Genomic DNA, 17729 nt, shown 5'->3' with positions numbered 1-17729 from the left:
GGACATCATGTCTCGCTCCATCCACCAACGCCACGTTGCACCACAGACTGTCCAGGAGTTGGCGGATGCTTTAGTCCAGGTCTGGGAGGAGATCCCTCAGGAGACCATCCGCCACCTCATCAGGAGCATGCCCAGGCGTTGTAGGGAGGTCATACAGGCACGTGGAGGCCACACACACTACTGAGCCTCATTTTGACTTGTTTTAAGTACATTACATCAAAGTTGAATCAGCCTGTAGTGTGGTTTTCCACTTTAATTTTGAGTGTGACTCCAAATCCAGACCTCCATGGGTTGATAAATTTGATTTCCATTGATCATTTTTGTGTGATTTTGTTGTCAGCACATTCAACTATGTAAAAAAAAAGTATTTCATAAGAACATTTCATTCATTCAGATCTAGGATGTGTTATTTTAGTGTTCCCTTTATTTTTTTGAGCAGTGTATTTCAGGATGATGTAGAAGATGTCCCCCCCCCCCAAGATGTCACAGCACGTCACATCAGTGTCCAGCTCTGCAGGATGATGGACTGCATAGGCTATTATGCTAAAGTAAGGTGCATTCTTGTGCACACATTCCTAGAAGTACCTTATATTACTTAATGACCACAATCAAAATGCACAGCGTACTGGGAGCTGTGTGTAATACAGAAGGCTTGATGCATGGCAAGATTTAATAGTTGTGATGACTTGTTGAGTAGTTATAGATATCCCTGAAAACCCCTTTAGTAATAGTGGCTTTTGTTTGCCTGGGGATATTGTGAAAGTAGGGTGTAATTTGTCTTGCTCACCCAATGAGGCACTACTCTTAATATTTATTCTTCCTTTTTCTTCAAGGAAGCAGATGTTCTTCTAAGGGACACCCTAGAGACAGCAAGGTGATGCGAACGCCCAACATTTAAAGGAATCGTTTCCCTCCCTAGTGTAAATTATATGGATGGGGAAGACCGCATTACAACCCTTAAAAAACTATGGTTGTATGATGGCCTGGATGAAGAGGAAAATATTCTCCTCAAGTAATCATTCATGTTTTCATTTCAGTTAGAGAGATTATGAGATGTTCTATGTGGAGGCAGTTGACAACAAGAAAATGACTGTCTGCCTCTTTTGAGGAGCAGGGAGTGAAGCCATTTTTGAGGAGTGGTCAAACCTTGTTTTTGTCTGCTGTGTTAATTGTTTCAATTGTTAATTGTGTTGTTTAGTAAAGATGACGTAGAAGTCACCCGAGTCTCTGATCTCTTCCCTGGAGCTGGTATAACTTAATGTACAAAGCACATTCAGCTTGTCCGTATGTCTATATGGTATAGTCTGTCTCCATTCTCATGGATTGCACTATAAATCAGGATAGGTAGAAACTGTATATATACGCTCAATTAAGTAATATAATTACAAAATCATAACATTTATCAACACAATTTTAACAGTACATGACAGACATAACAAGTCTGTTGTTCACTGCAACAATATCAATAGCTTGTCTCAAATATAGCATGAAGCAAAAAGTGTTACAACATGTGCCGGTACAGCTTTATATAATATTTCCCACAATCTTAAAAAATGAAATACGTTTTTATTCAACGTGTGCCTTGCACAAAAATGTGTGTTTGTATTCAGTGTGTGACTCTCAAACCTCAGATGGACAAAAATAAAACACCAGTTGGTGGGGTCAAAAAATGTTTGACTCCACACACGTTGAGCCAGGCCCGAATTGCACACTGGATCAACTGGGCTACTGGTTACTTCCTGGGATATTCCCTTAAGGCGGCAAGGCCTGCCCCGGTACGTCCTCCTGCGGGCTTGGGAAAAGCCTCGGATCTCTCCGCTGTTCCAACAGAGTACCAGGACCTCCTCCTGGAGGTTTTCAAGAAGGCTCACGCCACATCCCTTCCTCCGCAACATCCCTATGATTGTGCCATTGATCTCATCCCGGGTACCCCACCGCCTCAGGGGTGGCTTTATTCCCTGTCTGTCCCAGAGCCCAAGGCCATGGAGGAGTACATTGAGCGACTCCTGGAGAACCAGCTTTTTGCCAAAGTGGAGAAATGTGAATTCCATCGCTCCATTATCTCCTTTTTGGGATACGTTTTTAGTGTGGACTGACCATATGAATCCAGAATACCTTCGCACCGCCAAACGCCTCAAGTCAAGGCAGACTCATTGGGCTCTGTTATTCACTCGATTAAATTTTGCCATCTCCTACCGCCCTGCGTCCAAGAATGTTAAGCACGATGCCCTCTCTTGCCTGTATAGTTCTACGGCTAAACCCTCTGACCCAGATACCAAATTCCCTAACCGGATGTTCATCCCTGATTCGGCCCGGTCTAGACTTACCTGTCATCCTGGTATCACGTTTCAGGTAAGACCCAAATGCAGACTGTGTTGAAGTAAGAATGTTTATTACAGCAAACAGGGGAAGGCAAACCACAGGTCAAGGCAGGCAGGGGTCGACAATCCTGAGTAGTGGGGCAAAGGTACAGGACAGCAGGCAGGCTCAGGGTCAGGGGCAGACAGAGTGGTCAGAGTCAGGACAGGCAAGGGTCAAAACCAGGAGGACGAGAAAAAGAGATACTGGGGAAAAGCAGAGAGCATAGGTATAATGGGGAAGATGGGCAACATCTGGAGGGGTGTGGAGACAAGCACAAGGACAGGTGAAGCAGATCAGGGCGTGACACCCGACTCCCGTCGGACCCTGGCTTTCATCCGACAATGTTTTTGGTGGCCCACCGTGGTTGCTGACTTGTCCACATTTGTCGCCGCCTGCACTGTGTGCACACAGAACAAGACTCAGCGGCAAGCTCCGGCTGGCCTCCTTCAACCACTTCCTGTTCCTCACCGCCCCTGGTCCCATATATCCCTGGACTTTGTCACTAGTCTCCCACCGTCAGATGGCAACACCACTATCCTCACAGTGTGGATAGGTTTTCCAAAGTCTCACTTTCTGTTATGCTGGTGAATGAGGACCCAAAAGCGACTTAACGGAAACAGAGTCTTTATTCCAGTTTTAAACAAAAGCGATAATCCTGGATATTATCTAGGTAAATGCAAAAACAGGAAAACTGAAATCCACTCGTCAGTAGAGAGGAATGACTGGAGACGCGACCACAGACTGCAGGTCGCTTCGGGAAGGCACCGGCCGTAGCTGACATTGACACCTGCTCACACGCAGCATCTGAAGAAGGTAAAACACGACAGGGCGGAACAAGGACACAGAACAGCGAACATCAAGCAAGGATCCGACAAGGACAGAAGCGGAAAACAGAGGGAGAAATAGGGACTCTAATCAGAGGGCAAAATAGGGGACAGGTGTGAAAAGAGTAAATGAGGTAGTTAGGAGAATGAGGAACAGCTGGGAGCAGGAACGGAACGATAGAGAGAGAGAGCGAGAGAGGGAGAGAGGGAAGGGGAGAGAGAGGGATAGAAAGAGGGAAAGAACCTAATAAGACCAGCAGAGGGAAACGAATAGAAGGGAAGCACAGAGACAAGACATGATAATCAATGACAAAACATGACACTTTCATTCCCCTTCCCGAGTTGCCCTCAGCCAAGGACACTGCCCAGCTTATGGTGCAACGTGTCTTCCGGATCCGTGGACTTCTGGTCGACATGGTCTCTGATCGTGGTCCTCAGTTCTCGTCCAGGTTCTGGAAGGCATTCTGCACCCTGTTTGGGTTATAAGCCAGCCTGTCCTCCGGGTTTCATTCCCATAACCAACGGCCACTAGAAGCGAACCAATTAGGACCTGGAGACAAATCTTCGTTGCCTCGTTTCTGCCAACCCCACCACCTGGAGCCAGAGACTCGTGTGGGTGGAGTTCGCCACCAACACCCTTCCCTGCTCGGCCACTGGTCTCTCGCTCTTTGAGTGTTCCTTGGGTTAGCAGCCCACGCTCATCCCTGAGCAACTGGAAAAAGTCAGCATACCCTCAGCCCAGATGTTTGTCTGCCGAGAGAGAGCCCGATTGATTGTCCCTCAAGATAATCTGATTTCCCCGTCCTTGTTATTATGGATTCACATACAGAACTGATGTTCCCACTCAATGAATTGTCGTTCTCCAGTTTAAACTCATCGAGTTAATCCTGGGACAACTGAAAACTGTTATTCAGGTACTGGACCTCTCTGGTCAGGTCATCCAATCTTTTATTAGTTGACGCCACCAGCATTTGGACAAAACACTTGAAGCAATTTTCTTGTTGTTGTAACAGCTGCTTGTTTACATTTTTTGTTTGTTTAAAATATCCTTCACTTGTGATAGAGAGACACCACTCTCCTCAACGGTACTCCCACCGCCTTTGGGCTTTATCATGGTAGCAATGGAGGCTACGCTGTTACTCCTCGCCGTTCCAGACATGGCAGGTCGCAGGGAAGATGGAAATTGCAACATACAGCAGGGCTTTAGACAGCCACAAGCCCGAGAACGCGGTCCCAGCCATAAGGATTAACCTCATCGCATGCAACATTCAGACCCTTGGTCGGCAGGATCACTGGACAGATAGCAGCGACACTAGCAACTGATGCCAACCATGTCGGCCTGTAACCTCCAAATGATCTTCAATGCTAGTAAAACCAAATGCATGCTTTCAACCGTTCGCTGCCCGCACCCGCTCGCCCGGCTAGCATCACTACTCTGGACGGTTCTGACCTAGAATACGTGGACAACTACAAATACCTAGGTGTCTGACTAGACTGTAAACTCTCCTTCCAGACACGTATCAAACATTTTTCCAATACAAAATCAGATCTAGAATCGGCTTCCTATTCCGCAACAAAGCCTCCTTCACTCACGCCGCCAAACTTACCCTAGTAAAACTGACTATCCTACCGATTCTCGACTTCGGCAATGTAATCTACAAAATGGCTTCCAATACTCTACTCAGCAAATTGGATGTAGTCTATCACAGTGCCATCCGTTTGGTTACCAAGCGCCTTATACCACCCACCACTGCGACCTGTATGCTCAAGTCGGCTGGCCATCGCTACATATTCTTCGCCAGACCCACTTACATTTCCCTTACTTACTTTAAACATCAGCTATCTGAGCAGCTAACCGATCGCTGCAGCTGTACATGGTCCATCTGTAAATAGCTCACCCAATCTACCTACCTCATCCCCATATTGTTTTTATTTACTTTGCTGCTCTTTTGCACACCACTATCACTACTTGCAGACCATCATCTGCTCATCATCATCTGCTCATCTACCACTCCAGTGTTAATCTGCTAAATGGTAATTACTTTGCTACTATGGCCTTACCTCCTCATGCCATTTGCACACACTGTATATAGACTGTCTTTGTTCTCTCAAATAAAATAAAATAAAATTTTATTTGTCACATACACATGGTTAGCAGATGTTAATGTGAGTGTAGTGAAATGCTTGTGCTTCTAGTTCTGACAATGCAGTAATAACCAACGAGTAATCTAACCTAAAAATTTCACAACAACTACCTTATACACATAAGTGTAAAGGGATGTATAATATGTACATAAGGATTTATGAATGAGTGATGGTACAGAACGGCCTGGGCAAGATGCAGTAGATGGTATAGAGTACAGTATATACATATGAGATGAGTAATGTAGGGTATGTAAACATTATATTAAGTGGCATTGTTTAAAGTGGCTAGTGATTCATTTTTTACATAAAGTCTTAGAGTGATTATCTTAATTTACCGAGGTTAGCTAGCCAGCTATTTGTCGTCCTTAACGTAGGAGACTCTGCTAGCTAGCCAACAGCTAGCCGACAGCTAGCCAACAGCTAGCCAACAGCTAGCCAACGTCTACCGAAAAGACTCAACAACCCGGTCGCATTCACAGGTAGTATCACATTTTCATTTCATTTCATTACAGTACAACGGTTTGATTTGTTTGATCGTAGCTAGCTACATAGCTAGCTACATAGCCGTCTTTGTATCAAAGATAATTGTGTAGTCTAGAGCGATTTTCTAGGTTAGCTAGCCAGCTATTGTAGTTCTTTTAATGCAACGTAACGTAAACAACACTGCTAGCTAGCCAGCTAGCCCCCGAATAGCAGCACTGCAGAAACAGAACGACTTGATTAGTGTAGTGTCAACAACGCAGCCACTGCCAGCTTGCCTACAAAGTCAACAACGCAGCCACTGCCAGCTAGCCTACTTCAGCAGTACTGTATCATTTTAATCATTTTAGTCAATAAGATTCTTGCTACGTAAGCTTAACTTTCTGAACATTCGAGACGTGTAGTCCACTTGTCATTCCAATCTCCTTTGCATTAGCGTAGCCTCTTCTGTAGCCTGTCAACTATGTGTCTGTCTATCCCTGTTCTCTCCTCTCTGCACAGACCATACAAACGCTCCACACCGCGTGGCCGCGGCCACCCTAATCTGGTGGTCCCAGCGCGCACGACCCACGTGGAGTTCCAGGTCTCCGGTAGCCTCTGGAACTGCCGATCTGCGGCCAACAAGGCAGAGTTCATCTCAGCCTATGCCTCCCTCCAGTCCCTCGACTTCTTGGCACTGACGGAAACATGGATCACCACAGACAACACTGCTACTCCTACTGCTCTCTCTTCGTCCGCCCACGTGTTCTCGCACACCCCGAGAGCTTCTGGTCAGCGGGGTGGTGGCACCGGGATCCTCATCTCTCCCAAGTGGTCATTCTCTCTTTCTCCCCTTACCCATCTGTCTATCGCCTCCTTTGAATTCCATGCTGTCACAGTTACCAGCCCTTTCAAGCTTAACATCCTTATCATTTATCGCCCTCCAGGTTCCCTCGGAGAGTTCATCAATGAGCTTGATGCCTTGATAAGCTCCTTTCCTGAGGACGGCTCACCTCTCACAATGCTGGGCGACTTTAACCTCCCCACGTCTACCTTTGACTCATTCCTCTCTGGCCAGCTCTCCCGCTATCTCTCTCTGAATGACCTTCTTGATCCAAATCAGTCAGGTTTCAAGACTAGTCATTCAACTGAGACTGCTCTTCTCTGTATCACGGAGGCGCTCCGCACTGCTAAAGCTAACTCTCTCTCCTCTGCTCTCATCCTTCTAGACCTATCGGCTGCCTTCGATACTGTGAACCATCAGATCCTCCTCTCCACCCTCTCCGAGTTGGGCATCTCCGGCGCGGCCCACGCTTGGATTGCGTCCTACATGACAGGTCGCTCCTACCAGGTGGCGTGGCGAGAATCTGTCTCCTCACCACGCGCTCTCACCACTGATGTCCCCCAGGGCTCTGTTCTAGGCCCTCTCCTATTCTCGCTATACACCAAGTCACTTGGCTCTGTCATAACCTCACATGGTCTCTCCTATCATTGCTATGCAGACGACACACAATTAATCTTCTCCTTTCCCCCTTCTGATGACCAGGTGGCGAATTGCATCTCTGCATGTCTGGCAGACATATCAGTGTGGATGACGGATCACCACCTCAAGCTGAACCTCGGCAAGACGGAGCTGCTCTTCCTCCCGGGAAGGACTGCCCGTTCCATGATCTCGCCATCACGGTTGACAACTCCATTGTGTCCTCCTCCCAGAGCGCTAAGAACCTTGGCGTGATCCTGGACAACACCCTGTCGTTCTCAACTAACATCAAGGAGGTGGCCCGTTCCTGTAGGTTCATGCTCTACAACATCCGCAGAGTACGACCCTGCCTCACACAGGAAGCGGCGCAGGTCCTAATCCAGGCACTTGTCATCTCCCGTCTGGATTACTGCAACTCGCTGTTGGCTGGGCTCCCTGCCTGTGCCATTAAACCCCTACAACTCATCCAGAACGCCGCAGCCCGTCTGGTGTTCAACCTTCCCAAGTTCTCTCACGTCACCCCGCTCCTCCGCTCTCTCCACTGGCTTCCAGTTGAAGCTCGCATCCGCTACAAGACCATGGTGCTTGCCTACGGAGCTGTGAGGGGAACGGCACCTCAGTACCTCCAGGCTCTGATCAGGCCCTACACCCAAACAAGGGCACTGCGTTCATCCACCTGTGGCCTGCTCGCCTCCCTACCACTGAGGAAGTACAGTTCCCGCTCAGCCCAGTCAAAACTGTTCGCTGCTCTGGCCCCCCAATGGTGGAACAAACTCCCTCACGACGCCAGGACAGCGGAGTCAATCACCACCTTCCGGAGACACCTGAAACCCCACCTCTTTAAGGAATACCTAGGATAGGATAAGTAATCCTTCTCACCCCCCCTTTAAGATTTAGATGCACTATTGTAAAGTGACTGTTCTACTGGATGTCATAAGGTGAATGCACCAATTTGTAAGTCGCTCTGGATAAGAGCGTCTGCTAAATGACTTAAATGTAAAATAAATTGTTCCATTATTAAAGTGGCTGGAGTTGAGTCAGTATGTTGGCAGCAGCCACTCAATGTTAGTGGAGGCTGTTTAACAGTCTGATGACCTTGAGATAGAAGCTGTTTTTCAGTCTCTCTGTCCCTGCTTTGATGCACCTGTACTGACCTCGCCTTCTGGATGATAGCGGGGTGAACAGGTAGTGGCTCGGGTGGTTGTTGTCCTTGATGATCTTTATGGCCTTCCTGTGACATCGGGTGGTGTAGGTGTCCCTGGTGATGCGTTGTGCAGACCTCAATACCCTCTGGAGAGCCTTTCCTGTTGTGGGTGGAGCAGTTGCCATACCAGGCGGTGATACAGCCCGACAGGATGCTCTCAATTGTGCATCTGTAAAAGTTTGTGAGTGCTTTTGGTGACAAGCCAAATTTCTTCAGCCTCCTGCAGTTGAAGAGGCGCTGCTGCGCCTTCTTCACCACGCGGTCTTTGTGGGTGGACCAATTCAGTTTGTCCGTGGAGTGCACGCCGAGGAACTTAAAACTTACTACCCTCTCCACTACTGTCCCGTCGATGTGGATAGGGAGGTGCTCGCTCTACTGAATTGCGACTCTACTTTTTCTCTATACTGACGCTTAAGCTTGTTTGATTGCGGAGGGAATAGCTACACTGTTTGTATTCGGTCATGTTTCCGGTCACCTTGCCCTGGTTAAAAGCAGTGGTTTGCGCTTTCAGTTTCGTGCGAATGCTGCCATCAATCCACGGTTTCTGGCTTGGGAATGTTTTAATAGTTCCTGTGGGTACGACATCGCCGATGCACTTGTTAATAAACTCGTTCACCAAATCAGCGTATTCGTCAATGTTGTTGTTTGACGCAATGCGGAACATATCCCAATCCACGTGATCGAAGCAATCTTGAAGCGTGGAATCAGATTGGTCGGACCTGCGTTGAACAGACCCGAGTGCGGGATCTTCCTGTTTTAGTCTCTGTCTATAGGCAGGGAGCAACAAAATGGAGTCGTGGTCAGCTTTACCGAAAGGAGAGGGGGCGAGGGCCTTATATGCACCGCGGAACTTAGAATAACAATGATCCAGGGTTTTACCAGCCCTGGTAGCACAATCGATATGCTGATAGAATTTAGGGAGTCTTGTTTTCAGATTAGCCTTGTTATGTGGTTTCCAGTTTACATAGAGTCAAATAAAGTTTGTTCAGGGCCATCGATGTGTCTGCTTGGGGGGGAATATATGCGGCTGTGATTATAATCGAAGATTATACACATTTGATTGTGAGGAATTCTAAGTCAGGTGAACAGAAGGACTTGAGTTCCTGTATGTTGTTATGATCACACCACGTCTCGTTAATCATAAGGCATACCCCCCCCCCCGCCCCTCTTCTTACCAGAAAGATGCTTGTTTCTGTCGGCGCGATGCGTGAAGAAACCAGCTGGCTGTACCAACTCCGATAGCGTGTCTTGAGTGAACCATGTTTCCATGAAGCAAAGAACATTACAGTCTCTTATGTCTCTCTGGAATGCTACCCTTGCTCGGATTTCATCAACCTTGTTATCAGGAGACTGGACATTGGTGAGTAGTATACTCAGGAGCGGTGCGCGATGTGCTTATGATAGAGAAATTCACATTAAACTATCTGGAAACAGCTCTGGTGGACACACCTGTCAGGTGGGTGGCAAAGAAGAAATGCTCACTAACAGTGACGTATAGAAATTTCTGTGCAAAATTTGAAATACGCATTTTGTACGTATGGAACATTTCTGGGATATTTTTATTTCAGCTCATGAAACATGTGACCAACACTGTACATGTTGCATTTATAATTTTGTTCACTGTATATTTTCTTGATAGTATGAACATCTGTAGATCAGCTACAGTATATGGGACTATCCAAATACTGTGTGACCTAAAAAACTGTTTCCCTGTTTATTTGTAAATAAAATGAGCCTTCCAGTCACTGGTCTGCCTCTCTCGGTGGTTCTCTGGCCCATTTACTGCCAGTAGCTGAACCCCATGGAATAGGTCATAGTTTTAATCATATTCAACAATGCTCATCATTTGTTGAAATTTCAGTAGCCTGTCAAACAGGGTGAATGTTTACTGTAAGACAAAGCACCTTTCCTGTGATCTCTAACCTTTTATTACAGAGGCCAATGCACTCCACATCACTTTCCATGCTGACAAAGTATTTTGTTAGAAGGTGAACTTACCGAAATGTGCTGAGATCAGGCAAAAACCTGAAATGTTTATCTGATGATAAATACATGTTTGGAGCAGTGCCTGAGCATGTCATTCCTACATACTTATTTTGTTCAAGAGCACCCTAACCATAACCCTAACCCAGCACTCAGGCCAAAAAAACTATACAAAATCTTACTTTAATATTAGCCAAATATCCTTCATAGACTCATCAGATTCCAATGCACTAGTTAACTACACGTATACATTTCACAAAAAAAACGGCATTATATTAACTGAATTAGTGTTCCTTTGAGAGTTCAGTCCAGTTGAATTTTCATTTAGTCTACTGTTGATGTTGAGTGGGTACTTACATCCATGCTGCGACTGTGATGTTAATACCCACTTGCAAGACCAAGATTTATGTCAACGTGAATCAGCCGTGGTTCAAAGAAGTTGGTGAAAATCACTTCCTGAGAAGACAAATAGGATTTTATTAAGAAAGAAATAGCTACCCACACATAGCAAAGTAATTGTCTAGCATGACTCACCTCTGCAAATTGCTCCATTTCCCATTCTAATCATTTCATGTGAATATGGAATTGACAATCAGTGAGATGTCAGGTATTGAAGTTTATTTTGAAAAGCCTTTAATCTGAGACTATGAATCCTGCTATGACACCAGAGCGTTATGTAAAAATTGCATAGGGTATCACCTTAACATCGATGCCATAAATCTTTTTTTTTTTTTTATGAATTCAGTGTTTCAGTCGGAGGGAATGAGGCACAACAGAAATGAGCCTTTGCTGTCAGCCCACAGAACAGTCCTGTTTCAGCCCCAGACGAGAGCTCCATTTCTCTTCCTAATTGTCCCGTCAGATAAATGGGTTTTAGAAGTGTCCCCTGGTTACTGACCCATTTCTTGTCCATTTGATTAGCACAAAAGCTCCCGGATTTTTGCCGTGCGGCTCAGAGACAAATTGGACAGTAAACTAGGCAGGATTGGGATATGATGGACGAGCTTCATTTTTCCCCCTCCTTTATCTGCCGTGTCAGAGAGATGAGCTCAGATCCTCCGAGTCATTTCTGGAGATAAGGCTGTAGGCTTATAAACTGAGCCTCCCAAGCCCAATGTTCACCTTCTCACACTGACACACTGCAGTGTTCATTTCGTCAACAAAAATAGCAACTCAAATATTTGTCAAACACCTATTTTCCAGTGGCATTTGATGAAACTATAACTGACTAAATAGACAGAGAAAAAAATATAACTTGCCGGAAATTATTTTTCATTTCAGTTGACTAAAACGAGATGAGACTAAATTATCTATGTGACTAAAATCTAACTACTATGTCGACTGGATAAGAGATTTTGGAGAGATTGAGCTTTTCAGTGATAAGCACTATTAATGTTAGCAGCGCAGTTCTGTTCAGCAGTGGGAAGGATGCCCCACACCCTGCACATACAGCCTAGCCTACATCAGCTGGTGAGCTGCGGGGGACCAAGCGATGAGGGTGGGTAGACAAGCAGACAGGCTTTGCTCCGAGACCGCCTCTGATTATACACTTCACACAGCCGACTCTCTTTTTTCCCCATAGCTAACCAGTCACCACCAGCCTTTTAGTTAGATACCCTTGGACTGGATAAGAAACACAAGCTGCTTTAAGAAATTAAAACTAAAGCAGAATTAACTTTAGTAGTAAAGCAGTCTAGCTATGTTTTTCTCTCCTTGGATTTATAGAAACATTTTTGAATTTTCAGTCTCACTCAACCCCCACACTTTATCCACTGTATTACATAGTAAGGTTCTGTAGCCATCAGCCAACGTACTAGCCAAGTATCCCTCTTTTCCTCAGAGAATGAAGACGTTACCGTTCAACAGATATGTTCCATAATACCGGCGCTATGTTTTTTTCTTTCAATCGTGCATTGGCGGGCCATATCTGACATTCATGAAGCATATCACAGGCCATCCTAAAACTAGGCTACTTGCATACCAGACTGTTAAACATTTGTTTAGGCTACACCTTGTTCAGTCATGTTACCTCATTAGCTAGCTACAACTAACAACCTGGGGTGTGTTCAGCAGGACCCAACATTTTGGAAAGTTCAGATATGAATATTTTATATTGAACAAACACGCCTCGGACATGTTGAATAAGGAATAATGTCCGCTCTATTCATTGCTTTTCTATCTGCAACATTTAATAACGTTTCGCAACTGAACGTGGCCCTGGTAACATTACCAGTAGCCTATATGCAAACATTTGGTGGCACAGAAAGAAAGGAAAGGGAATATCAAACAATTTATTGACAATGTCCCACTTGCCCCTATGCTATATCTGATTGGATAATTAACTTTGAGTTAATGTGGACCCAGTGACTCAGATTTGAACACTTAGACCAGGACTCGAGCACAGGGACTCAGACTTTAGCCATAGGGACTCGTTACTCGACTTGTGACTCGACCATTGGTAACTCAGACATTGGGCACTTGGGACTTGATTCGGACTGGAGGTTTAGTGACTCAACTACATCACTGGGAGAAACGATCATTAGCTCCCCTTCTACTATTTGACATCAATGTGGTTGCATCATATTTTGAATGTTGATAACAATGGCAATGACGTGATGGAGGTGAAACCAATACTAATTTGCCAATACTTTGAGGCATCATCTGGTGTTTGTGCTATTCTCTCTCTTTCTCTCTGCACTTTTGTGAGTGTGTTTGTTTTGAATGTTATGTGCAGTATCTATGTAGGCTGAATTAGAAATGTATATGGCCAGATAATCCTTATATATTCTTATATACACTACCGTTCAAAAGTTTGGGGTCACTTAGAAATGTCCTTGGTTTTGAAAGAAAAGCATTTTTTTGTCCATTAAAATAGCATCAACTTGATCAGAAATACAGTGTAGACATTATTAATGTTGTAACTGACTATTGTAGCTGGAAAAGGCAGACTTTTTATGGAATATCTGCATAGGCGTACAGAGGCCCATTATCAGCACCCATTACTCCTGTGTTCCAATGGCATGTTGGCAGGATCTGCCCCTTTTTTTCAATTTTCACCTAAAATTACATACCCAAATCTAACTGCCTGTAACTCAGGCCCTGAAGCAAGGATATGCATATTATTGGTGCCATTTGAAAGGAAACACTTTGAAGTCTGTGGAAATGTGAAAGGAATGTAGGAGAATATAACACATTAGATCTGGTAAAAGATAATACAAAGAAAAAAACAACCGTTCTTTCGTATTTTTTTATACCATCATCTTTGAAATGCAAGAGAAATGCCACAATGTATTATTCCAGCCCAGCTGCTATTTAGATTTTGTCCACTAGATTGCAGCAGTGTATATGTAAAGTTTTAGACTGATCCAAAGAACCATTGCATTTATGTTAAATATTTTGTATCAGAACTGCCCCCATGTGCCTAATGTGTTTATTAATAACTGTTCATGTTCAAAACTGTGCACTCTCCTCAAACAACAGCAATGGTATTATTTCACCGTAATAGCTGCCTAGAAGGCCAGCATACCAGAGTTGCCTCTTCACTGTTGACGGTGAGACTCGTGTTTTCCAGGTACTATTTAATGAAGCTGCCATTTGAGGACTTGTGTGGCGTCTGTTTCTCAAACTAGACACTCTAATGTACTTGTCCTCTTGTTCAGTTGTGTACCAGGGCCTCCCAGTCTTCTTTCTATTCTGGTTAGAGCCTGTCTGCTCTGTTCTGTGAAGGGAGTAGTACACAGCGTTGTACGAGATCTTAAGTTTCTTGGCAATTTCTCACCTGGAATAGCCTTCATTTCTCAAAACAAAATTAGACTGACGAGTTTCAGAAGGAAGTTATTTGTTTCTGGCCATTTTGAGCCTGTAATCAAACCCACAAATCCTGATGCTCCAGATACTCAACTAGTCTAAAGAAGGCCAGTTTCATTGTTTCTTTAATCAGCACAACAGTTTTCAGCTGTGCTAACATAATTGTAGAAGGGTTTTCTAATGATCAATTAGCCTTTTAAAATGATAAACTTGGATTAGCTAACACAATGTGCCATTGGAACACAGGAGTGATGGTTGTTGATAATGGGCCTCTGTATGCTTACGTAGATATTCCATAAATAATCAGCCGTTTCAAGCTACAATAGTCATTTACAACGTTAACAATGTCTACACTGTATTTCTGATCAATTTAATACTATTTTAATGGACCAAAATTTTAATGGACCAAAAAATTTGCTTTTCTTTCAAAATCAAGGACATTTGTAAGTGACGCCAAACTTTTGAATGGTAGTGTATGTTTGTTGGTAGGACAAGGCTATGTATGTTTGTGCACATGGAAATCAGAAATGTATGTTTACTATAGGTTAAAATGGCTCTGTTTTCGTAATTTTGACAATAACTAGTCTAAATCATTATTCAAATGGCAAAAATGTGACTAAGAGTAACACTATTTGAGTTACAATGACCAAGACTAGACTAAATCATAAAAACTAGTGCTAAAATGAACACTGGCACACTATAATCTCTGTTAAAAGAAAATACTCTTTGTGAACCTGTGATCTGGATACTCTGTAATCTCACCTCATTGTCAATGGATGCATACAGTAAACCCAAGTGTGTGCCTGAATACAGATAACTTTTGTTAAAATGTTACTTTATTTAGATAATTTAGATAACTAAATTAATGATGTGAACAAGAAGTTGACAAGCTAAAAGTTAACAGAATATCCTGAATAAATGAGAAAAAAGTCACTGTTCTCAATACTATTATGTTCAGGCAAAGACAAGGCCTCTAATTCTTTATGGGTCATAACATTTTTATTGGTTCAGTGGTTGGCAGCAACAACTGAAAAAACTTCACTCTGCAGAAATCCTTAACAGTAAGGCAAAGCAATCAGAAACAGGATCTGTCAGCATTTACAGGATAAGGCTACATTTAATTAACTTAATTAAAGTGCACATACTCAAAGCGTGGGAAGCTGTGGTTTTGCCTTATGAAAACTCCTGGTTCCGTTTTGGATTGAATTGGTCCCTAAACCCCTTATTGGTAGTCTGAATCAGGGCTCAGTGTTTATGCTACAGCTACTGAGGCCCACTGAGGGGCAGAATCCTATGTGAGACACTTTCATCATTTTCTTCTCTTTGCCTTTGTTCCTATTCCTGACACATCATAAGAATATCGATTTGGTAGGGAACAGACATAGCATTTGCTGAGACGAAGGAAAAAAACGTCCCTTTTGCGCTTTTCCAATTGGCAACAATCAGGATGCCTTGATTGCCTTTAAATGCCAGCGTCAGAGTGAGGCCCATGGTCATTATGTCTGTATTGATCAGAAGTTCTGACGCAGGCGCCTTTATCCATTGCCACAAATATTACTGGGACCTTTACACAACAACAAATCACGACTCCATCTTATGACAAACTGTCTATGAACGTAGAATGTTGTGCTGTACATACATACATGTATATAAGAGTCCTATGAGGGTTTCAATGGAAATGTTAGCTCTCTTAACAGCTAATGCAGGGGTCAAACCAGACCAATATAATGTCTACATTTTCCATGCATCTGGCCTTTAAATCCATTCATATGTATGGATTTAAAGGCCAGATGCCCCTGTATTAGCTGTTAAGAGAGCTAACATTTCCATTGAAACCCTCATGGCACTCTTTTCTTGAATATCAATTCAATGACTGTGTAAACACAATCAAAATACCCATCTTTCCATATTGCATTCTATCACCCATCTTTCCATATTGCATTCTATCACCCATCTTTCCATATTACATTCTATTACCCAAGTGACTCATGCTTACACATTTCAGTTTGAAATACCCTTGCTGTATACACTGTAGAGCCTTTGTGATCCCATTATTGTGTACAGTCCTTATATACAGTAAGGCACGTTCACAGTGTTAATCGCAATCTAACTGTTCATTGTTAGCCAAAGAACATCTCAGGTCTGATTCACAGATAACCGTTCATGAAACTAATTTTCTCATTGGGCACAATGTTGATGGCAATGAAATACATCTTGCCAGTAAATGGAAATCATTTTGCTACAGCAGTTTGTAACTTACTTGGAAAATAAATCAGCTTTTTACCATCCTCGCTTACCTTGGGAAACTTTTCAGTATTGCAAACAGCCACTAGTCTGTTCATATCAAATGTGCAAAAAGAAAGATGATTAACAGAATTCTATCGTCTGTATTGGTGATGTCCTACAACCTAAGATGGTCACCTCACCACACCTTGAGTTTCTTAGTATACTGTGCCTTGAATATAACAGTAGATTGATGTTATACAAGATACAGGAAAAATATCCCAGTTAGTAATATCCCAATGCTCACTAGTTTGATACATTTCAGTTTCAGGGAGAGTAGCCCTAACATTTTCCTTCAACGAGACTCGAAGTTGGTAATTTGTTATTTGTGTTTCTGGTCGAATTGTCTGGATCTCCCGTGCCAGTTATAGTATCTTTTGGTGAACAACTCAGCTTCCCAGCCAAAGTCATTACGGTGAGTCTCCATTGCGCACATGTACTGTAATGGCATCGATGGAGCTGACAAACTCCCCGCTAAAGCTCAGGAATGGCTGCTTACTGCCATCTGTCTAACACAGATAGAGTGGGATTGGAAAGAATCAATGAACTCCTAATTAATTCAGAAAAGCAATCATGCCGAAGCAAGGTTGGACAGATCCGGGCACTGCCAGAAGTCAGCCATTAAGGGCCTTCCATTCAGTAGCATTGCTGACAGACTGACAGGTCCAGTCCGTTAGATGGTTTTCACTGAAGTGCATCTATTCAACGATGTGTACAGACATTACCTTGGAATTTGCAGGGCAATCATTCACACAACAGCCTGGTCAATACAGTGCACAGGTACTATCTTGTGTTAAAGAACTTAATTTGTTTAATCTATCTTGTTGGATGCGTTTGTTGACAAGACAGGTGTACAGTAACCCTCCCTCTCCTTCTCCTCTGATTTGATGCTCTCTTGATAATTCCAGGATAATTCTATTACCGCTTCTCACCTTCCATTTGTTGCTTTCACTTTTTGACATGGATCTCTGAAAAGTCTAAATCTATAGGCTTTACTGAACAGTTGGCAATATGAATGGTTTGTTGCCATTTGTGTTGCCAATTTATAAAGTATCTTTCTTTGACATTGGCTCTTTTCAAAGGCATTTTGTACAGAATGATCAGTTATTTAACCTTGCTCATATGTAAGGTTGGGTAGGTTACATTCTAAATGTAATCTGTTACAGTTGCTAGTTACCTGTCC

At 43.6% G+C, this 17729-nt stretch overlaps 1 long non-coding RNA gene across 1 annotated transcript; it reads left to right on the top strand.

Annotated features, from left to right (window-relative positions):
* Window positions 1-454: 454 nt before the first annotated feature.
* Window positions 455-1218, top strand: LOC124039413. Its single transcript, XR_006839567.1, has 2 exons — window positions 455-548; window positions 834-1218. It is a non-coding gene; the product is annotated as an uncharacterized LOC124039413 (long non-coding RNA).
* The last annotated feature ends 16511 nt before the right edge of the window (window positions 1219-17729 follow it).

Source organism: Oncorhynchus gorbuscha, linkage group LG07, assembly GCF_021184085.1.
Source record: "Oncorhynchus gorbuscha isolate QuinsamMale2020 ecotype Even-year linkage group LG07, OgorEven_v1.0, whole genome shotgun sequence".
NCBI classification, from domain to species: domain Eukaryota; kingdom Metazoa; phylum Chordata; class Actinopteri; order Salmoniformes; family Salmonidae; genus Oncorhynchus; species Oncorhynchus gorbuscha.
The sequence above is the reverse complement of the archived record's forward strand: the minus strand, read 5'-3'. Positions and strand labels throughout refer to the sequence as shown.